Source organism: Rhipicephalus sanguineus, chromosome 4 (assembly GCF_013339695.2).
Source record: "Rhipicephalus sanguineus isolate Rsan-2018 chromosome 4, BIME_Rsan_1.4, whole genome shotgun sequence".
Classification (NCBI taxonomy): domain Eukaryota; kingdom Metazoa; phylum Arthropoda; class Arachnida; order Ixodida; family Ixodidae; genus Rhipicephalus; species Rhipicephalus sanguineus.
Window position 1 is genome coordinate 68949008 of NC_051179.1, and position 23921 is coordinate 68972928.

Sequence of the window (23921 nt, forward strand, 5' to 3'; positions counted from 1 at the left end):
ACCCGTCGTCATCGGGACTTCCTAGAAAGTGCGGCGCTGCGCGAGAATCACATGTTATGGTTATCAATCTTAGTGAAGGAAGGAAAGAAATGGTGTAATAAATCAATCATGGTGGCAGTGGTGACGCTGATGGCAAATAAAGATAACCGCTAAGTTGTGTTTCTTTCTTTCCTATGTATAATATAAAATACCACTTGAACGAACGTCAGTTAAACGAACTGTTCAGTTGTACGAACGTTTTTCAGATCCCTCACCGAAGCGCCATTGGACCCAATGCTAATGCATTTCAGTTTAACGAAATACAGTGCAGAGCGCATTTCAGTTCTGCGAAGATATTTTGTGACACCGTCCAATGCCTCCCACGTCATATTGATCACAAGTACAACAGCACGTTTTGTAGCATAGCTTTACCGTGGCCTTCGTGATAACTGCCGTCAGCGGCGCGCCACCGGTGCCCATCGCTGAGGCCATTATTTTAAGCTGATAACGGCGCTTCATACCACTGGACGAACAGTCGAACCCCTTCGGCTTTGGACTGGATTGGCTGGCTACGTATTTAGTTACGTTGAGACATGAGCCACTCTTTTCTACAGAAGAGGCTGTAGCGAGCGTCTACTTCGGGAAGAAGAAGAGAAGGAGGAAGAAGTAGACGAAGCACCAATAATTTCAGCTAAAAAAGCAGTGATGAACTTGGAAAAAGTGAAGTCCTTCGAGGGCCATGCAGCAGAGTGTGGTGCCGGAGAAAATTTATGAGTTTAGATACAGTGACTCAATTCATGACCACTACGGAAGTGCACAAGCGCAGCAAAAGATTACTTTATTCTTCAAAACTTGCTAAATAAGCAGAAATTCACATTGAAATAAGCAGCATTGCAAATAAAATGGTTCAAATTTCTTTTCAACAAGTGATGTTTTCATTAGCTCCCGATAACAAGTTGCAGCATAGCTATTTAAGTTGAGGGAACTTTCACTTTAACGAACTTTTTCCTTGTGTCCCTCGAAGATCGTTCAAGTGAAGTTTAACTGTACATATTTCAAACGCGCTAACTGAAACTGATTAGTGCACTGGAAGGTACGCGTTGCGAATAAGTTGGAACCAATATACTGTGTTGAATTCATAGGCGGGCCGGGAAGTCGGATTCATATGCGATTTCTTTCCCCGTCTTAACGAAACCTTCAAGCTTTGAAAAGTTACTTCTTTCGTTGCTAATTTTGGCAGCTTTGAGAAAAATTATTCATGGGAAGTCACCTAATTAGCGTTCCCTATACTTAAGAAAATTTTGAATGTATTTTCTGTATAATCTCGTACAAGTAAAAAGTGAGCTGGTAGCTAAATGTTATTCAGGATGCTTAGTAACCCCTAAGTAATTCACACAGGAAGGGTGGCTGCCTGCAGCGTTTATATACATATTTACTATTAGTCTATTAGCATGAAATGAAACGCTGAGCAATCGTGAAACTCCTTCGTTGCGTTGTTGTGTTTCCATCTTCTCCATCATTTGAATTGTTCGCTTTAATCAGTCTCCGAAGCGTACACTTTGGGCCATTCCATATTCAGAACAGTCTACGGTTCATCCTTTTATACAACACCAAGACAACGCCAGACACCAAGACACCAAGACAGCGCCAAGACAAGAACTTTCCAATGCGCTAGATAAACTTGACAATCGCCCTTTGTCGGAACAAAGGGTTTTGGGACCCTGGCCGAGTCCATCGTCAGCACAGAAGGCTTTAAAAGCATTAGTGCGCTTCTTGCGGACAACTGGTCTTAGAGACAGACTCTAAGTAGTGTCATATTCTCGTTTCCTTTTTGCCCCTCTCTTTTTCTTTTTCCTTTTCTTGCTCTCCTTTTTTTGTAACATCTCTCTTCTATCGTCTTTTATCCCCCTTACCCCTTCCCCCAGCACAGGGTAGCCAGCCGGTCTAAGAACTGGCTAACCTCCCTGTCTTTCCGCTTGTTTCTTCCTTCTTCCTATACGGTTCATTTTCTCTTCGCACTTCCATCTTCTTACGTGAAAGATGTTCATGTAAACTTCCCTTTCGCCTTTCAGTCTTGTGACGCGTCATATATCAACGTACTGGCGGGGTATGTTTATGGACGTGCTGTACATTCTACTTATAGTTTGACAGCGTGATGTCAAAAATGGCTATTGCTGAACGCGCCACGCCAGAACGCTCGTTTCTACCTGCGTTCAGGTGTCTCTTAAAGAAACCTCGGGTTGTTAAATCAATCAGAAACGCCGCAATGACGTGTTCCTCATAACCAGCCGCGATGTGCTGTTACGTTGAACGCCTGCCATTTAACGTGATTTCGTAACTACCTATGCACGTATACGTGGGATTCGGGCTGGACGGAAGAAACCAGCGAACACCTCGTGTACGTTTGCGCTCGTTATGACAACTATAGCGCCACCCGTTCCCAATGATGCCAAACCGACTGAACTAGATACCGTTTTGAAAAGCCCAAATTCTTGGACCACTGTCACGTGCGTTGATGGCACAGAAATGAGAGACATCGTCGCCATAGTGTACTTAATATCAACAGGTCCCTGTGAGCTACTGAAGACTTGATGAGCAGCTCCAAGAGTGCGCGCCATTAGTACTGTCTCTTTCCCTTTCTATCTCTTGTGTGTGTGTGTGTGTATATATGTGTGTGTATGTAGTGTGTGTGTGTGTGTGTGTGTGTATGTAGTGTGTGTGTGTGTGTGTGTGTGTGTGTGTGTGTGTGTGGTGTGTGTGTGTGTGTGTGTGTGTGTGTGTGTGTGTGTGTGTGTGTGTGTGTGTGTGTGTGTGTGTGTGTGTGTGTGTGTGTGTGTGTGTGTGTGTGTGTGTGTGTGTGTGTGTGTGTGCGTGCGTGCGTGCGTGCGTGCGTGCGTGCGTGCGTGCGTGCGTTTAACCAGGTTTCGTAAGTCGATAGCTCTCAATTACAGTCCAGCATACCAAACGAAGCACCGCATCACTTTTTACTTAGCTGCTTAGAGCGGAGAAATCGCGCATCTTAGAAACAAGACTTACCAATCTACTGCGTGCGCTTAACGATAGCTTCGGCCCCAGCCTCCCTCGCCCATATAGTCTTTTAATACAAAAGCCGGCCGACTCGTGTGGCACGTTCCGCCACGCACGCCGTGTGGTGCAATTCGCCTGCCGAGGACGCACAAGAAAAGGCGGTGACCTCAAGCGAAGGCACTCGCAATGTTTCAGAGGCCCGTGGAAGAAGAAAGTGGAGAATATGGCCTCCTCTGACGTCACACGCTAACATCCGTGTGGACAGGAAGTTCACGCGTGTTTCTGCTGTCAGTGTGGTGCGCGCGCGCGCGCGTCCGCAATTACGTGATGTCCGCGAATAGAACAAGCGCCAAGTCATCGTACACACTCACACGCGCACCGTACGAAGTGAAGGGAAAGTGGGAAAAGGGGAGGGGGTGCGCGGTTGCGCGTCTCGCTTTGGAGACGTGTCTGACACTTGCCTGAGGAGCGAGATCCCCCAGCGGGGGCACGCCGATCGCCGAAGAGGGTGCCGTATCAACCGCAACTTAAGCGGCTCAGACGTTGCACTGGCTTATCAGGTGTCTTATCACTTTTGGTTAATTTCCTCCAGTGCGGAATAAACTGGACTCAAAAAGGACACGCACATACACAAATACACCACAAGCACAGTGTGTGTGTGTGTGTGTGTGTGTGTGTGTGTGTGTGTGTGTGTGTGTGGTGTGTGCGTGCGCGCGTGCGTGCGTGCGTGCGTGCGTGCGTGCGTGCGTGCGTGCCTGCGCGTTTTCCATTGAGTGGAGGTGCTGGGCTCCATCTGAAGACGCCATATAAGTAACATAAGTCACCATATTGCTCCGAGCTTCGTGTTACGTCGCCCTATAGCCATCCATCTCTCTTACGATCACGACGATGCTGGTGATTTCCCTTTCCAACGCCACGCAGCCGCTAAGCGGAGATAAGCCGCGTAACTGGTGGTAGTACTGAAGAAATAGCAATGCCGATATTAATAAAGAAAACAGAGATACGTGTAATGGACACTACATAGGATTGTACAAACTCTGTTCTTCTCACTTCCAATGCCTTTGTTGAATCTTATATAACATTTTCTGGAGAACTGATTTCGCATATCTATAGGATGTACAGTACGCGAGAACAATCAGTATCGTGCATCCACTACAGGTTATATACTTTTCGGCAACGCCCACAAAAGTGCGGACTCGGATACCTATAGACCCAACCTCCTGGATGCGCAAATGAGGGAAATCATGCATGATAGATGGCCGTATTGTGATCTATCGCGTGTCTTTTGAATGTCCTTCTTTCTTGCTTTTTTGAAAGAATCGAAGAAAGAAAAGAAGCCTGTCTGTAAATCTAATCCAAAATCGCATAAAAATTCCTGTACTATCAGGAATTCTCGCAGTATGCAGCTGAACCAACACACAGAGCATGATTACAGTCAGGTTTGGTAGTAATGAAGTTGCATTAATTAAATTAGTTTTTGCTGTAGTGAGCAATCCAGTGTATTACTTTTGTGAGCTGGGAATTTAGTAATGTAATGAATTATTTTGAGCTAGTAATCTCAGGTAAATTACTCACGACATTGCCAATTACTTTTGACTAGAGTACAGCATGTCCGCTCGCTCTCCTTATAGCATAACAAATTGACCGAAAAAGAAAACAAAGAGAAGTTAATCAGAATACCGAACCTTAATAGCGGGAGATCAATCGAAGATCTCTGAGATTTCAAAGTACATATGTGTAATTTCAAAGCAATTTCATGGCTCTTCAATAGTAATATTAAGGTAACGTCATTACTTTTGGGCCTGTTGTATATTGTAACGTAATATAATTACATTTTAAAACTTTTATAAAAATAATCAGCAATGTAATTTAATTACTTTCCAGGAACAATTTTGCCATCCCTGACTGAAGAGTAGTAAGCTTGCTGTTAGTTCTCATTCATATTGTGTTTAACAAACAAAAACGAGCCCTTAAGAGTCATCTTCTTTCCTTCAAGCTTGCACCTTGTAGCTCTATGGCGCCAAGGAGTCCGCGTGGCACTTAAACTCCCTTCTACACGGCATCCGTTATCGGCGCATATTCGCTTGCACGCGCCACTCTGCTTACCAAAGCAAGGCGGCTTGACGTAACCTCGGAGAGAGTGAGCCAGGGAAGAAACGCATAGGCAAATGAAGAAAATAGCACGAGGGGATAAGCATGCGCGTGTTATACGGCAAAAATAAATGAATGAACGGAGACGAGTGAGCCCTTGGCCTCTGACTCGCCGCCGCCTTAGACAACCGCGCTGCGCACGTATGTATGCTGAAGTGTACACGTATACGTGCATTCACTTTCGTCGGAGGCCTTCGCTGCGAGGGTGGGTTTCGTTCTTTCTTCCTTTTATTCCTTGTATTCTTTCTTCCCGTCACTCGAGATGCATCGTGGTGGATAAATAAGATAAAAGACTTTTGTGCGATTGTTACGCGGTGACGATCGAAAGATTTGTTTGGGATACATGAATCGACAATGCAGAAGAACTTCTGTAAAATACGAGAGAAAAAAAGAAGTGTGTTTAGCGCGAAGGCTACAGAGAAAGAGGAAGCCGACACCAGCCAACGGACACCGCGTATCAATACACGCGTCATCAAAATCCTAATAGACTAAAACAGCAAATGAATCCAGCACTAATTCACGAGTCGAGACAAAAAGGTAGAAGTTTCTCACTTACTTGAAGAAAAGTTCTCACTAAGGAACGTTCATGCCCAAAAAGTCCGCGCCAGCTTCAGGACTTTTTTTCTTTTTTCCACTGGTCGAGCTTCCTTTTTGAGACACCTGCAAGGCTATCCCCTTTAGTTTGGGCATTTAAAATGGCTAATATGTACAATTTTGTTAACTTTCACTGGTGACTGAACTGTTGGCACTGCGGGAAACTGTCCGAATTGAATACATATGCATGTGAAAATTCTGGTGTGTGCAAGTGTGCTTGGGTGTGTGTGTGTGAGTTAGCTTGTGTGTGGGATGGTGAGAGGAGGGGGGGGGGTGGTTTAAGTTAGAAAAACTCACAGGGTCCCTTATGCATTCGCATTAGGGACCCTTTCTCTTCTCAGTCGATATACTAATCCTCCTCCACTCCCTACCCGCCTCCGAAATCTATATTTCTGCACCTAACGTGGTTTTGCACTGCCTCCAAGATCGCAACCATTCCAAGCTTTCTGCACCTCCCTTTATCTTGCCCTGGCTCCCGTATCGGCCCACCTTTGACCAGGCGACGACGTGATGTGATGACTTAATCGTGTGACGTCCCGTTATGTGGCGTCATAGTGTCGACATGATGACGGCACAAATGCTGGTGATCTGTGACGTCATGGTGACTCCGTCGCGTGATGATTTCTTTTTTTTTTGTCGTCACTCGTGTTGATGCCGCGGCCGCCGCCGCCGACGGTCAGTTTTCGTGTTTGACGAGGCATCTAAGGATTGCATCTTGTAATGCGCTGCCAGGAATGACAAGGACCGAAGAAAACGAAATACAACATAGTCCTAGTCATACCTGGTAGAGAATTACAAGATGAAGTCGTACCAACTAGTCCCCGTTGCAGTCTTATTAACTAAGGCTTTCGTGTTAACAGTGTCATTTGCTGTGTTGCGGAAGCACAGCAGGAGATAGCCAGCCATCAGTCGCGAGGCTGGTGTATTGTGAAGTATGCTTGAAAAGAAGAACAACAACAAAAACAAAAAAAAGCGTGACAGCGGGCAAGAGGGCATCACGAGAGTTCTCGGAACTTGGACGCAGCGGTGAATCATCGACTGCCAGTTTTCCTACCAATATCTTTCCCGTACCTCGTTGACGGGCCCGTCAGTCATGCCGGCCGAGCGTGAGCTTCGAGTCCGAGACGCTGATTGCAGACGCACGCTACCCGCGTTCGACGTTCGGCGAACAATCGTGAACGTGGTTCGCCAACGTTCTCATCAGAATCGAAGAGGCCACAAACTAGATCGCCAATTAGCCTCAGTCTATGACTATGACTGAAATGTCTATGACTTGTCAGGAAGGCGTCTGCGAGCTATGATTGTATATAGGCACGGGCGCCGTCGTATATAGGAAAAAAGTCACAGTTTCGCCGCAACGGCGAAACAATGATTGCGATAGCAATAAATTGTAATGTAACGCGAAGAACGGAAAGGAGCTCAAAATTGCCAGCGCGTCGCTCGAGCCCAAAGGACGCACGAAAAGAACGCACACAGGACGAGCGCGAACTAATGCGTCACAGCTCGACACTTGAAGCGCACTGCTCAAACATAAAGCAGGACGCACGAAACAAACGAACAGGTACACACAAGACGAGCGCGAACTAATTGTCACAGTTGTTACTTATTTCTGTTTGAACAGCGCGCTCCTTTCGCAAACGCGGCCGCTGCAGCGAGCGAAGCGAAGCACCCCACCGGCCGCCCCTTCTTTCCTTGAGATAAGCGCACGAAAGCGACGACGCCCTGTAGAGCGAACAGCAACGGCGTTCGCAGGGGCGGGGCGACGATCTTTAAAGCGCGCAACACGCGCGCACGTCGCGCCATCTATGTGGCCACTAAGAAAGCATGCTGAATTACATGGTGTATATAAATAGCTCGCCGTTAGCAGGCTGAGAGACGGTGCTGTCGTGGCCTAACGTCTAACGCGGCGGGTTGCAAAGCGAGAGGTCGCCCGTTCGATTCCGCGCGTCGCAAAGAATTTCTTAATTATTTTTCTTTGTGGCCTTTCTATATATATACATATACATATACGGTGAATGACGGCGACGGGGACGGACATTTTCCAGTCGAGACTGTCCATATAATTGCTATCGCAATAAAAGAAGCTGCCACTATAAAGGCGCCGTGCGTCGATATATAAACGCGAAGAAATGGCCATCCATGGAGGAACATAGCTACATAGAGGCATCGGAAGATAACCATTTGCAGTGGCGTAGCCGGGGGAGGGGGGAGGGTTAACACCCACGCCCCGGGAATTTATAATTTTGCATGTGTATATATACACGCACACATACAAACGCACGCACGTACATGCTTAAAGCACCATCGAACCCCCCTCCCCCCACCCCCACCCCCGAAAAAAATTTCAGGCTACGCTGATCGATTGTGCTCTACTGTACTCTTCTGTGAATTCATTACTACTGCGGCGCAAAAAAAAAAGAAAGGAATTCAGCTGCTCATGCCAGGCACAGTTCGAACGAACGCGAGCGCTGGTACGTCACAAATGGTAGTTAGCGGGTAAGCGGCGGCATGGCGCAAGCAAAAAAAAAGAAAAAGGGAGGCTTAGCCGTGAGGCAGCCGTCACTGGGCCTATATGACATTGAACTTGCCCTTTTAGATGTTGTGACTATTACATTAGTAGGTACCTTTCTTTGCTGCCGTTGTGCTTTATAGATAATGGTGTATAAAGACGTGTCAACAGAGTCAAGTTGTGGAATGACGTCTGCATAAAACGTTCGTACGAATTATTTAAATACGCCAGCTAATAGCTTGTGGTACTGTCGTTTCGTGTATTCTCATCGTCATCGTGTATTTTGTTTTGGTGTGCGTGTATTAATAATGCATAAGAAATCGTTGGCGCTGTAATATACCGCCAGCTCTTGGGACATGAAGGAAACTGTAGTTATATATATATATATATATATATATATATATATATATATATATATATATATATATATATATATATATATATATATATATGCAATCACCACGCTTTTATGAGGGAAGGTTCCCCTAAAAGTTGTATTCTCATTGCCTGAGTACGTCTCCCAACTTCGGCAATGCTGCACGCATTTATCATTGAGGAGTGTGGCTACCGCCGGTCACGCTCGCGCAAGTGCATGGTCACGGATGCGCGAATATGTTCGTCATGTGTTAATCGCAGCGCGAGGTGATGAGCTCATATAGTTCCGGGAACAGCGATCAAATGGCGAGCCGCGTGCGCTCGTCTCATGATTTGCCGCCGCTGGACCGCGTTCGTACAGTTTCGGTTACAGTAATAACGATAACTGTCGGGCTTTCACGTCCCAAAACCAAGATATGATTATGAGATGCCGTAGTGAATGGCTCCGGAAATTTTGACCACCTGGTGTTCTTTAACGTGCGCCTATACCTTAGTACACGGGTCTCTAGCATTTCGCCTCCATCGAAATGCGACCGGGATTCGATCCCCGGACCTTTGGGTCAACAGTCGACCACCATAACAACTATAGACCACCGTGGCGGTCGGTTTCTGGCACATAAAACAGTTTTCGATGCAAGTTTTAGACTGCGATAGGCTGTAGCGCGATTTTGAAAGACGAGGCTGTAAGGACATGATGCAATGAGCCTCGTAGAAGAGCGAAACAAATACTAAGTATTGAACAATATGGCATTCGTGGCTTCAATGCACAGAAACCGCAGTGTTAAAGATAAGAAGTTCGCAAAAATAATTGACGACGATTGTTTGAAAGCGCCAAGTGCATCTAGCGATTTGCAGCACCGATATTAAAAACAAAAACAAATAAAAAAAGAAAGAAAGAAAAAAGACTTGCATGGTTTATGAGGGTGATCCTTGCTTTCCAGAGGTACAAAGTATAGGGGAAAAATAAACAGTAAAGAAAATGCACAGTGACTTGCACGTGCAAGCCAGTCGCCTTATATTTCAGAACGTACCCCGCTCACAGGAAGCGGAAGTGCTCTGCGGAGCACGTCTACATCATTCTCACCGACAGTCTTGTACGTATATACGATGGCACGCACGTAATGGCACGTGGTAGGAAGAGTGGCCCGCACGAAGATTACAGGCCTGCTCTGCAAACAATCGAGAGACAACTAGCAATTTATCCCGCGAAGGAATCCAGAAGGCGCGGCACACCGGTCAGTGAAGTCAGCCCGGACCAATCCTATGCTACGCCAGCCGTCTCATATCTCACGGGTACATGGTGATTTTCCAACTCCCATACACACTACATTGCCTGTAACTTACAGAAAACTCCGATATTTAGAATAACTGCGCAGGCGCGGCGTCGCTGATGCCACAGGTCGAGCCGACGCCGTACACACCCAAACCACAAAGCTGTCTTCATGCAGGAGCGGTGTCACTGCGCCAAATTATAGCTCTCCCTTGTCTACGCACCTCCACAACAAAACAATGCCGAAAAGGCTCCATGCGTAATACAGAACGGCAGAAAGCAGGTGTGTAGTCGTAGACCAATACCTATAATGACATATTTTCTTTAGGAGATAACGAAAAGAAAAAAAAAAACAGAAGGTGGGACAAGGCAACAAAACCGGACCAGTGTTCGTCCGTATTTGTAGCTTTGTCCCGTGTATATACATTTTTTTTTTGCTCACAAAAACCATTATCGTGGACTAGCAACATGCCCGCTCCCAAGCCTTACCAGTATACCTATAGCGCCTCGTTCTCTTACGACCACCTTTAATGCAGGGTAGCAAACCGCAGGTATAAACACTTGGTGAGTATTCCGAGTCTTTCCTGTTCTTGCACTTTCCCTCGTAGGATTTATTTCATTTGGAGCTCGATGCTGAATTTTTAAGAGAATAAAGCATACAACCAAGGTATATATACATGATAGTAAAACATCTCCAGTTGACAAAAATAACTTGCGGTATATACGTCTCGTAAGAAATGATGCAAGAAAAGAATGCAGTGAATTTCGCTCACATTCGCGCTATCGCAAGTTTCTTCGCTCCCACGAAAACACGCTAGTTCTCGTGGAACAAGGATGTCAATCCATAATACATGCGTGCACGTTCTACAGGTTATATATACCGGCCTTTTCTTTTGTACTTTTTTTTTGCCTTTCACCGGTTATAGTAAGCGTTTCTCTGCATTTGGTTATCTCACGCCACTCGCGATGTGTGGCCTGCACGTCTGCCTTACTGGGACAGACTCATGGATCAGTGTCATAATCACCGTTATCACGATCATTATTATTATTATCATGCCAGCGCACGCTGTCAACCTCGTATATTTGTGTCTTTCAAGAATGCGCTCTAATATGGCCTCCGTGTTGACAATGTGCGTGCGACATTCCCTTTCGAATAGCTATCAGTGATCTTTCCAGTGTCTTGACACCCTCCTGCCGTGTCGTAAGACAAAGCGCATTCCTTTGTCTCCAGCGGCGGCAAGTTCTTAAAGCAGTAACCTGTAATTTTGGCCCGCCTCTCGCTGCCAAGAGAAGCGCCTCCGCGGCGGCGCGGTCTTCTTCTATTTGTGCATGTAACGGTCGCTTTTTATAGAGCAACAAAGCGCGTTCTGAATGGGGCCACGTGTACGTTACGGACAGAAAACTGATGATGCCTTACAGGAAGGAACCAGTCACTGCAAGTGCTACAGGCCGCTTGTCTGGTGAAGCAGTGGAAGTAAAGTTTAGAGTAGCCACTGCTCACACATATATAGCACGCATAGAAAAAAAAAGGATCCGTTTGATTCAGGCGTATAGACTTACTCTAACAAAGCCCCGCGACGGCACTCGAAGCGCCAGGAAAGACAACGACAGCAGAAGGTAGAACACAAAAGACGACCGCAATCTTCAAATGCTCATTCTCGAAACCAGCCCGTTTTTCCGGTCAACAAAGCAAAACACACCAATAGCTCGCCCAATCGAAATTCACTGCTTGTCCGCACTTATAAACAATCACACACACACACACACACACACACACACACACACACACACACACACACACACACACACACACACACACACACACACACACACACACACACACACACACACACACACACACACACACACACACACACACACACACACACACACACACACACACAAAAGTCACAGTTTCGCCGCAAGAGCGAAGCAGTGAATGCGATAGCAAGAAATTGGGATGTTTCGCGAAGTAACGCAAGCAGTGCACTCATTTACGGAAGCATGAAACCTGACGTAGATCAAACAAAACGGCGGCGTAAGGAAACGCGGCCGCTGCAGCGAGCGAAGCGACCTTTGTGCTCTCTTTGTGCTGCCTTCGTGTTCGCTTCAGTGCAAACTATCCGGTGATAACACAGCCCGCGCAAAGGTAATGTGCCTTCGGTTGATCCCCTCCAATGAAACGGCGCTGCGCATAGTTCCCACTTGGGCTTGTTGGTACAACATAGTGAAGGGAACAGCACAGATACCGACGAGAACGAAGATAGGCACAGAGTAGACAAACGCCGCGCTGACTCTCAACAAAACGGCACGCATGACCGCGTGCGAGCACGCCCAGCTGGTTAACGTGCGCATTTCCTGTCGGTAGCACGCAGCACACACCCCAACCTTCTGGCACCCCTCCATACATGTGCCTTTCGCGCGACGGAGACGAGCGGCGTGTTTCATCTCCGCTAGAACAGAGATGAACATGCTTTCACTCGCACTTCACGCTTTCACTCGCACATAGAGCATACGGCGCGCGGGGCAATGTTATTGATTTGGACTTTATATGGAACATGACGGCGACGCTAACGCTGACGGCGATGGCAAAACGAAAATGCGCCTGGAGTGTCTATATAATTGCTATCGCAATAAGAAAGAAACAAGTACTTTGGCTGGCACCTCAATCGAAGTATACACTGGTATTCTGGCATTTCCCCATCGTCGAAATGCAGTCGCCGTGGCCGGCAATCGAACCCGTGTCCCCGTGGTTATCGGCGCGACGCCTTGCCTGATAAGCTACAATTGGGGTTGTACTACCTTGAAATTCGGCCCCGAAAGCACGTGAACTTAAGTCGCTGCACCGGCTTTGAGTCGAACTGAAACTATTCGCATTTGAGGGCGTGTCAGACGTATAGGCTACAAAACTTGAAGAGCTCGGAAGATCGTGAGCAGCGATCGCTTATTGGGCCGTTTCGACAGCTAGCAACAATGTCTCAAGCTGGAACGGGCGGCACGCGTATACCGCGCAAACGTCAATTATGTTGCAGCTGCGGGACACACTGTCTGCATCGTTTGCCAGCTGCATCTCTAGGTATACTCAAGAAGCAGTCAGAAAAAAGGTGTAATCGCGAGGCAAGGCCCGCCAGTCGTATACTCTACCTCGCTGTTCATTTCTTTGTAGGTTTTGGTGCGACTCTTTTGCCTGAATGCTGCAGCTCCGTCCTGCAGCCGTGACTCCATAAAGGCAGCTTGCTTCGTTCTTGTTCGCGTGTTTAACGAGCAAGGGAGAGAATTGCAGCGCCGTATACAAACTGAAGGTTGATAGCCAGAAGAAACTGTTCTCCGGCGTTGAACCTTCTGCGTGAAGTTAAATAGCTCAAGCTCTGTCTCTCCCTCTGTGTGTGTGTGTGTGTGTGTGTGTGTGTGTGTGTGCGTGTGCGTGTGCGTGTGCGTGTGTGTGTGTGTGTGTGTGTGTGTGTGTGTGTGTGTGTGTGTGTGTGTGTGTGTGTGTGTGTGTGTGTGTGTGTGTTTGCGCCTCTTTGATTTAGTCTTCAAATCGAATAACAGCCATGCGTACGTATACGAATATTTTGCGAATATTCTACGAATAATTCAAGACGTCAACTTCGCCGCAATAAACATTAAACAGATTCAAAAGTATAATAACTGTTATCAACGAGCGCAGAGTATAGTCATTAAACGATAGAGTTCAGGCCTGAAAGTTTGAAGCATGCATATTTCTCCCGGCGAGCCAGACTTTGCCACGTATGCAACGATCATTAGTGTACCTGAAAAGTTCTGTGCATGCGAAGAATCTGCTTATTTGTTCTATGTCAGAATTATGAAAGCCGGAATGTGAACACGGTTCTCTGTTGATTCCAAACAAGGCTGTTCAATATTCCAAGGCTATACGAAAAACATATTATTGAATTCGATTCGGTGCGCGTACGGCACTACTCGATTCCCTCTCTGAAATCGCAATCAGCATAACCATTTACAATTAATCTTCATCGTTATTAGTCAACTTTCTCAAGGATAAGGAGGGCGGGGAGGGAAAAGAGAGTGACGTATCGTTTCAAAATTATTTTTCTTCAGTGTAAACTGATTTATTGCGCGTCTCGCGTTCGCTTAAAGACGCGAAAAGCTGTCAGCTAATGCCGCGTGTACATATGTACGGCTCAATGGACTCTGGCGAGCCGCAGATCACGGTTCTGTTTGCGCGCACGGCACTACGTGAGACGGACGTCGCATAAGAGAGATGCCGTCGCGACGAACATCTGCCTCCCTGCCGTTTTTGTGTTGTCAATCAGGCGTCCCATTGAGCCCGACACGACGGCGGTCAGTGCAGAGGAAAGCATTCGCCTTGACACGTGTTGAGCTGCTTGAAGGCGCCCTTATAAAGTGTTCCTGACTCTCAGAGAGCCGGCAACGTAGAGGAAAAAAAAATCACGTCGAACCAATTCAGGTTGCCGTCTATTCGAGGACATTCACATGAACTGCGACAAGTATGGACACGCGCATTTTTGTTATTGTCGTTAGTGAGCATGTACTTATTCGACAGTTGCGGCACGCGACCATTACAACGAAGTCTCACATAACGAAGTCCTTTCGAGGTTCCGAGAAGAACATCGTTATAAAAGCATTTAACTTTAGTGCAGAAGAAGCAAGCTTTAATGGTATAGATGGCCGCGAGGTGGGGGTTCGGGCTTTCTTGCTTTGTGGCGACGAGGCGACGAGGTACTCAAAGAAAGCACTTAAAACCTCCTTATATATATCTATAGCTTTACAGTGTCTGATGGTAGCCCGTTGACCGACCGGCTTTTAATGATATTCCCAGAGATGTTAGGCTGGTTTATGGTGTTAGTTCTTATAGGTGCTGCACTGATTAAGGACATTGAGGCGCGATATAGACAGACCTATGAACATATCGATCCTGTTATCCATAGCCGATCTTCAGATCATGTTCTAAAATGCACAGACCGGCCAATTCGGGAAGAAAACTTCGTCTTCACGTGCTCTGCAACGTTATAAGGCGCACGGGGATCATTGCGAGTCGTGTCTACTAAAAGTCATCTTATTGCAGCAGTGTACGGGAAACACCGCGCTTAGTAAACATGGGTCACAGCCAGAACCAGAGTTGCAAGAACCGCATTTGTTCTTCGCTGTTGACCTTGTCCTTTAGCGCCACATTACACGCGCTACTTCAACAAGCCCAAGTGGGAACCTTAGTGAAGCGTGTACATTGCAGCAGTTTCGTTTCGACCGTGCACAGGCGAACCATTGTCATATGCTTGATTTTTTTTATTCAACCTCTCCTATACTCGAGCGTAGCATAACTAATAATCAGCAGTTATGGTTCAGATTCGTGCTTCCTGCCGTAACAATAATAAGATTAGTATTATTTTGTATTACATTCGGAACTCCTTGATGCGCGAGAAACATTGCTTGGGCATAGAGCCCCTCTAGCGTGCAGGGAATTTTCATTGAGCGCATCCCACTAACACAGGCTGTTAATGCGCACCAGTGCGTGGAGGGAGCCACCTGCGCTCTTGCCGCAAAATAGTCGAGTTGTATTATTTCAGACGTACATTGAGGCTCTTTCCATAAATCACGCTCGCTGCCTAGCTGACTGTGCAGCTACACGCAGGAATAGTGCTGTAACCAGCTCCTATCGCCCCCCCCCCCCTCTTTCCTGGGGCCATTAGCCGGCTACATTTACACAGATGTGCTTTATGTGTGCCTTGTTCCGGTGGCTACAAAGTCCGCTTGTACTAAGAGTACGCTGACTCGGCAGCCACGTGTGAGTGAGTGCTTGCGTGAATCTAGCGATGCACGGGCGCTTTCTCACTACGCTGTCGTGTGCGTTTCCCGAGTTTTGAACACGAGCCAAGTCGACGGAGCCTCGCTTTTTTGGGGCTCCGCCATAACTGCACTCCGAAAGCGCGAACAAACAGAGGCGTTCAATACGTAGCCGACGCAGCAGCAGCAGACATATCGACACGGCTGCGCCGGAAGAAAAGTTTCCGTCACACATCCGGCCTCCATAGCTGCTAGTCGCCGCTGCCTCCGTTTCGCCCGTCGGTTGGGTTCGACATTTCAACCGTGACAGGCTGTGCGCGGTGATGTGGTAGTGCAGTGCTGCGAACGACGTGCTTAGAACGACTCTCCGCTTCATCGTGTGTGCGTTTGTGCGTGCAACGGCTTGGTCGAGGCCAAGATGCGAAAGGAAGAAGTCGTCAGAGGAAGCTAAAAGCGGAAAAAAAAGAAGGAGAAGAGGAACGACGTGCGTGAGTACGCGTACGCGATACCGTAGACCGAAACTCAGCCACCGGAACTGGAGAAGTCGTCAGCAGCCCGTCGTCTGGGAGGCGGGGAAACGACGTTCGCAGTTGACGACAAGTGATAGCTGAACGGCGCCGGCACTCCTCCCGCTCAAACCGCCCCACCCACCACCCACCCGCACTTAACCAGGAGCCGGCGCACTACTCTTCTTGTCGGTTGTCACCGAATCTCTGCAGTTAGGAAGGGATTGTCAAGGAGCAAGCTCTGCTGGCCTGGCGCCTTCCTGCCTACTTTGTCCAGAAAAAAAAAAAAAAAAGCAAGAGAGAAAGACGGATGGTGTGTGTTTCGACGATGAGGGAGAGCGGCTGAGGAAAGCGAGAAAGTGACAGGGAGGCCTTTCCCAGAGCCGCCGCCGCCGCAAGGCAGCAGGGGCTGCTGCCGCGTCTGCTGCGAGCGATGCCGCCGTCGTGGTTCTTGCCTCCGTTGTTGTGAGTCAGTTGTACGTCCGCCGCTACGCGGCCTCCTCCGCTAGAGTCGCCCGCCGCCCTCTGATGTGCGCTCGCTTCGCTTCTCGGCTGTCACTCGGAGACGAGATACGCGGAGAAGGCACGTGGCTTCTCTCGGATTTAGCCAAACCCGCAACAACGAGAAGGAAGCCAGCCCTGTCTACTCACACGGCCGCCCCGCCGCCGTCGTTCACGGACAGGATACTACTCGGGACGAAACTCGCTACTCGACGCGCTCTTCCTCGTCCGCCACTCAGTGCCTGACCATCGCTCGTCCGTCGTGAAGGAGCACTTGTAAGTCCATCCTTCCTTTTTTGGGCACGGTTTCTTTTTTTTCCAAACAGAGGGAGGTGCAAAACTACACGGGACAACAGGAAACAAGAACGCAACGACTGTTGCTAATCGCAGGGATTAGACGACACTTGTGCACTCTTCGTGGGGGTCTGGTATGCCCATTCTTGCAATCGTTTATGTAATAGGAACATCTTGGACAGGGGTCTCAAACACGCGGCTCGCGGACGTCACGCTATAGCGGCCCGGCCCGCACATGACTGTTTTCGTCTTATATATATATATATATATATATATATATATAAATTTTCTTAATAAGCATGTTCATGAGCTACACAGACGTGACTGGTCTCGAAAATATTTTTCGTGAGGCACCTCCACGCGGTCACCACGTGTTAAAACTTGACTGCGGAACAAAAACTACATATTTCATAACGGGCGTTCAGATTTCAGCCATTCTGGAGATCGGTGTCGACATGTTTACCGAAACTTGACGTCAATTTTTCTTTGTGTAAGGTATGCGCGCTTATAGCACTTGACTGAATATCGGGTGTTCGATTTGCCGCGTTATTTTATACAAGAAGAAACAACAACAAAAAAGAACACGAGCTCTGCGACACGGAGCCAGGCCTTGGAACCCGTCTGTCCGTTCTGGACTCAGCTGGACGTAACATAGAACTGAGTTTTAAATCATTGTCAAGTTTCTCGTTCGCCATGTATTCAATATATGGCATTCTATATATCAGTGTATTAGTCATATACAACGGTAAGTGCAGTATTTAAAAGCAAGAAAAACGAACGGGGTTAGCACCTTCTTCAATACCCCGACGACATGGAGCACTTTCAATCGCGATCAAGTCCGAGTGGGACAAAATTATTTCAGCACTATTGACTAACGTACCGTAGGTTCAGCAAAAAAAAAGTCAATCGCGATCGAGAAATTTGATCCTGACTGGGCACGATTGCGATCGACACCGTTGTAATGCAACCCTTTCCAACTAATTTTAGGTGGCTATATCATTAAAGGGCCCCTAAACAACTTCTAGTTCAAAGACGAGAGAGATGTTTAATTTTTTGCCTTCTTCAACAATCGATATCTCCTCCTCGCCTCTTATTCATTCATAAAACGCGTGGACAATGTAAGCGTTGTCAGGATATCGCGCTTTTCGGCTACAGGCTGTTATCTCCGCTGCGCAGTCGAAAACGCACAAAACGAAGTGAGATCAGCTGATCGCCACGATGGTCACGAGAACTGGCGTTCGACTGCATGGCAAAGCGTGGTGGGAAGCAATTCACTGCCGATATTTCTCCGTATATGGGCCAATCGAGAGCTTGAACCCTCATGACGGTACGTGGACAGAATGCTGATGACACGAATTGCACCGAAAAGACGGTAAATGCCAGGAGAGTATAATGCGCTTTTTTTTGTATTTTGCGAGTTATCCTGTCTGTCCCCTTTCCCGTCTCTGTCACTATACAACGAAATCTGAGCGGAACAAAAAATTCCGCTGTGCAGACGCTTATCAGAGCTCCTGTTCGCATATCTAATTACCGTGCAATCACTGTCGACGTGCTAAAAGCGCAATAAGCCTTATCTCCCGAGTTCACTTATAACTGTGTCGCTCCTAAAGACGATAAGCAAAACGGCTGACGCGGGTCTTTATGATGTAATTACAGCAGCATCCTGGGGCCTTGGCGGCATCTGAATTGACGCGCGAAGGAAAGACAACCCTCTGCAATCGTATGTGTGTATGATGGTTTCGAATAGTTCGTTGTTTTCTTTATTTTTGGCCAGTTAAGCAAGGAATACAGCATTTCGGCGTAGGCGGCTTTGACGTAAGCTATATATTCCCGTGAGCGTTCTAAAACGTAAAAAAAAAAAAGCGAGAGAAAAGCCTCTCTATGAATTTTAATAGAAAGAAATATGCGACAAAAATCGTTAAAGATTAAACAGGCTACCTAGATCTTCATAGAAAATTAAAGTAAAACAAACAAAAAATCTGTTTGGGCTAATAGAATATTATGTAGTTAATTTCGCCATCGTCCGTTCATTATCAAACGAGAAAAGGGAGGTCATCTTTCAATTTTTTTTCTTTCAATTTTGTGCGTACGTTCCAAAGAAGTTACCTCAGTGTAAAATCACAAACTTCGATGCTATCATGCCGTGTTTTGGCCACGTTGGCTCACTGAAAGTTCCTGAAGCTTGCAGCGTTATGTCTCAGCTTCATTACAACCCAATGTCACGCTCATTTTTACAGATAAAGAATTGTGTGCGGGCACAAACAGACGCTGTCCAAATCTATGACGTCACGGCGAGCTGATGCGAGAACTTCAAAACGGCGTTGCCACCCGTCTTTCCTGCTTCGCGTCTTTTTTCTGGCTTGCCAAGCGTTTTCTCGTGGCAACAGTGGTGTTCTCGGTATTGCGCAAGGGTAATGCGCTATAGGCGTTACAAATGAAATCAATTTTCGCTGTAGTGTCCTTTCAACTCGACAGCGACAAGCAGGTATATATGGGCGAGGTGTGTTGCGTGCATGAAACAAAAATAGCCGGAACTGATGAGCGTGGTGCAAGTGCCATGGTTCGGTCCTCGCAATGCCGATAACGGACGTTCTGCGACGTTACTCTGCAGCATATCCAACCCACACTTAACGGAGCACTCAGCTGCGCAAACTCGCAACGCGTAATGGAGTTTTGCGGTTCGAGCGCACCAAACGAGTGAGAAAAATAAATTGTCATCACGGCATAGTCAAAGTTGACGGACGCACGCAACGAGTGGCAGTCGTTGTAATCCGAGGCTGGAGGCTTTCGGGCATCAAAAGTCTTTCTTTTTTTTTTTTTTGTAATGTCTCTCTGCGTCCGTGCACGCACGGGCGCTCATTCGTATCTCACGCACCTATACTTACAAACACACATTGCACATGCGTATCTTTATATGACACGCGCTATAACCTGCGGCCTCGTAGAATATTCGATTATAACGTATAGACTCATTGAAAAATATTGATATAGCAAAAATGTTGAATACCTCTCAGCACATTTATGATTTTAAGGACATGGGATGTTGAAGACTGCGAAGTCGAATAGAAAGAAAGAAAGAAAGAAAGAAAGAAAGAAAGAAAGAAAGAAAGAAAGAAAGAAAGAAAGAAAGAAAGAAAGAAAGAAAGAAAGAAAGAACTTTCCGTACTCTTTGCTGTACACCGTTTGCCTACGAAAAAAAAGAGAAGAGTAGCAGGAGACAACCATGACGTCAGCCTTTCCTTCATATACAGTTAATAAAGAAAGAAGCATAGCATTAAAAGAAGCGTCTGGTTTGACACTCCACTTTGGGGCAAGGGGGCAATAAATACGAAAATAGAAGCAGAATAAGAAAGCGAATGCGCGAAAAAAAAGAGAGAAAAAAGGTGGTATCGAGCGAGCCGCCTCAGATTATCATAAATATATCTCTAAAAGCCATTTGCATTTCCTTCTCTAGGCAAGCGGGTCGCACCTGTTTACACCTGCCATTTGGGATGAGATAGGCGCCTGAGGAATTTCAGGGTCAAGTTTTATATACAAGGACACTTGCTCAGTTCATCGCACACAGCTCTTTTTCTTGTCGTCTGTCGTTCGTTGCATGAAAGTTTGTGCGCACTGCAGTTTTGTCACGAAAAAAATTATGCAACAGTTTTTGCTTCTATGTGTAGGGATTATGCCGCAGAACATTCGCATTCCCTGCAGTGTCATCGCGTTAGAGATTGTTTTGTGCGCCGTGTACTGCTTAGTAGATGACGCTGGCTGAATAACCGAGCGAGTTGCTTTTAAAGCTGCGAGTGTGAACGAACTTAGGCAGAAAAAAAAGCTTTTGTTCTTTCGTTCTGGGCTCTGTCTTTCCTGCTAGTCTTTGAATTCGTGGCATGAATTCATCTTGATTTCAAGAGCTGAGTCCATCGTTCGAGCAACCACTTGCACCCCCCCCCCCCAGCAAAAAAAAAAAGAGATTAATAATAATTTTTGGAGTTTGCGTCCCAAAATCGCTATCTGATTATGAGGAACGCCGTAGTGGAGGTCTCCGGAAATTTTGGCCACCTCGAGTTCTTTAACGTGCACCTAAACCTAAGCACACGGGCCTCTAGCATTTCGCCTCCATCAAAATGCGGATGTCGTGGCCGGGATTCGATCCCGCGACCTTGGGGTCAGCAGTCGAGCACCATAACCTCTAGACCACGGTGGCGGGCAAATAACAAAGAGAGAGAGAGAGAGAGATAAATTGCCGTCTCTTTTAACCGCAATCTACTACTTCGATTAGTTCACCCTCGCGATGCGATCTGCTATTCCCGCGGTTAGCTCAGCTGGTAGAGCGACCGCGAGGAAAAGGGCGTTGGTCGCGGGTTCGAATCCCTGATCAGGTCGAATTCTTCGTCAAATGAGAAGCTTCATCTCCGTGAAATCCGCGTGGATCACATTTGCCGCTTCGTGCTACGAACGGGTGGTTGATAACTGTTCCGCCTTCACATCCCTGCGTTAGTTATCGTTCAATTAATTACAATCGGGCGAAAAACAGTTCCCATTAAAAAGCAAACGATGTATAGAGGTGTACAAAAGTTCCGAGGCGGCTATCTCATGTAATCCTTTGGCAGCGTGGCCAGGGAACTTTTGACCATTCCTGTACATTTATATATGCGTGATAATATCTTCGTCAAAGAGCCAAATGACGTTGCGGCCCTCCAGCAAGGACTTCGCGGGACACGCGTGAAACACACCACTTACCACTCGATAGCGGCCCCGGTGCAAAGGTCCCTGCCATCCACGAAAGTGACACTCTTCGTGTTTCGAGCAGGCACACACGAGGGTTTTTTTCTTGATAACGAGGCGTTCCGGGTTGCCGGCTTTGTTTACGCTCCTCTGCAAACGATGCCTCGAGGGACGGTCGACCCCAAAAGTTTTCCGGGACAGGGCGTCACATTCGAGCCATGTAGTTGCTACTAAAGGTTACTAAAGTTTGACGTTTGAAGCTTATAAGGCAGGAACTTCTTCATATAGTTGATGCCTTGAAGAAGAAAAGACCACTTGCCGAAACGCCGACTCCAGCAACACCCGGTGTTTAAGGATTTTTCATCTTCTCTGCGAGCTTCCATCTTTCCCGGAACATCTGCCTTATTTGGATCTTATTTCCTTTTTGTACCATGCATGGTTACCACGCTTCATTTAAAAACTACAAATAACGCCTCCTCTGCGTTTCTTGGTGCCTACCTGTCGCCCCTCGACCTATTCCCCTTCTTTCATTTATGTACGATCTGTCGTTTGTTATTGCGGAGTTAATTCACGGGCAAGGTGGAACGGGAAATTCTTGAAGCGTGTCATATCAACATGCAAGGTGACAATTGTGTCAGCACCACATCCATTTCTTTGATGCAGGAGGAACTTGGGCTCCCATTACTTTGGCGACAGCTTCTCAGTTTTCAAGTAGCCCTTTGTTATTTTGTTGTTTGAACAGCGCATGCACCCCTGGTTTTCCTGGAAGATGGTGTTTGCTAGTGAATGAATGAATGTGACCTTTATTGAAATAAAAGGACGACTCTTGGTCGCTGTTGGGGATAAGGTGGGAAAGGGATAAGGGTATTAATAAAGCGCAGTTGATAGTCCAGTCGTTGTGTGTGCCACTTCTCTTCTTTGTATTTCGTCCCTTTTGACTGGTTCATTCTTTCAGCGTTATTCTACGCGAGTATCGGTCAACGACTTTCGGGTGTCCGACGCAGAAATAATGCGCTTTATCGGGTTTCATTATAGCGGGGAATCATTACAGCGCTATACTCCCTCGATACCTGTGTCATTGCAGCAGAACCTGTCATCAGGTGCTGGCGGCGCAGGGATTCGGGGCAGTGCAAATAGATAGAGAGATAACCGTAGAACGCAAAAAAAGGAAAAGAAAAAAAAGGAGGGCGGTTGTAACAACACGGAGCACGCAGCTGTCAATACAGGTCCGTGCCCTTCTCGGGTGATGCATGATTGACGAGCTGGGGCAGCGGATAGGCGACGACCGCGTCGCGTCGTCGCCAGAACAATGGAGGACACGCGTCCCCGCCCGACCCCCAGAATGTTTCCGATAACCCCCTCCTCCTACTGTTTCCACACAGTGGTTGATGACTGCCATGTTGTCGTTCTTGATGTTGTTGTTGCTGTCGTCGTTATTTTTATTGCTGACGGTGCTCGCACGTCCTGTGTTTCTTCGCGTTGCCAGTGGCCCGACGACAAAATGTATTCCACCCCCAAACAACGCCCCTCCCGGTCGGCGTAGTTGCAAAACACACACACAAAAAAAAAAAACCCGAAACAAATACGTCGATACATGCAATGTGCTCGCATGAGTGTTAGGTAATTCCTGTAAGCAAGCGAAATCTCGGCATTTCGCTTGCTTTCGCATGCGTGTAGCCATTTCGCATGCGTTTGGCCATCGAAGCAGAGTATTTTACAGTATATAAAGACATGGCGAAAAAAAAAGGGGGGGGGGGCATCATACAGACGAAAAGAGGAGCATGTCACAGGTGCTGCACATAAACACTGCCCGTGAAATTTTGGAAGCTCCCGGCCGCGGCGGCTGCATTTTCGATGGAGGTGAAAATGCTTGACGCCCGTGTGCTTAGCTTGAGGTGCACGTTAAAGAACCCCAGGTGGTCGAAATTTCCGGAGCCCTCCACTACGGCGTCCCTCATAATCATATCGCGGTTTTGGGACGTTAAACCGCACATATTATTAAATTTCGGAATTGCTAGTTACGCATCCGCTGGTTTTGTACACACTGAGAGAGAGAGAGAGAGAGAGAGAGAGAGAGAGAGAGAGAGAGAGAGAGAGAGAGAGAGGGGATATAACTTTTTTCAGGTAGCCGGCAGATTGATAAGGGAGAGTGGGGGCGGGGGCGAAGGCGGGGGGCAGAAGCCCTTGGGCTCTGGCGGTATCCTCGGCCTTCTGGACT

General features: G+C 47.2%; 1 protein-coding gene across 2 annotated transcripts in view; it reads left to right on the forward strand.

The window, feature by feature from the left end:
- LOC119390192 (beta-1,4-glucuronyltransferase 1) overlaps positions 1–23921 on the forward strand; it is a 106579-nt gene that overhangs the window by 30257 nt on the left and 52401 nt on the right. Inside the window, exon 1 of one of the 2 annotated variants that reach the window (XM_037657758.2) lies at positions 16702–16972. The exons of the other annotated variant lie outside the window; for it this stretch is intronic. The gene's annotated coding sequence lies outside the window, so the exon portion shown is untranslated. Of the gene's footprint in view, positions 1–16701; positions 16973–23921 lie in introns of those variants that run through there. 2 annotated transcript variants of the gene reach the window in all.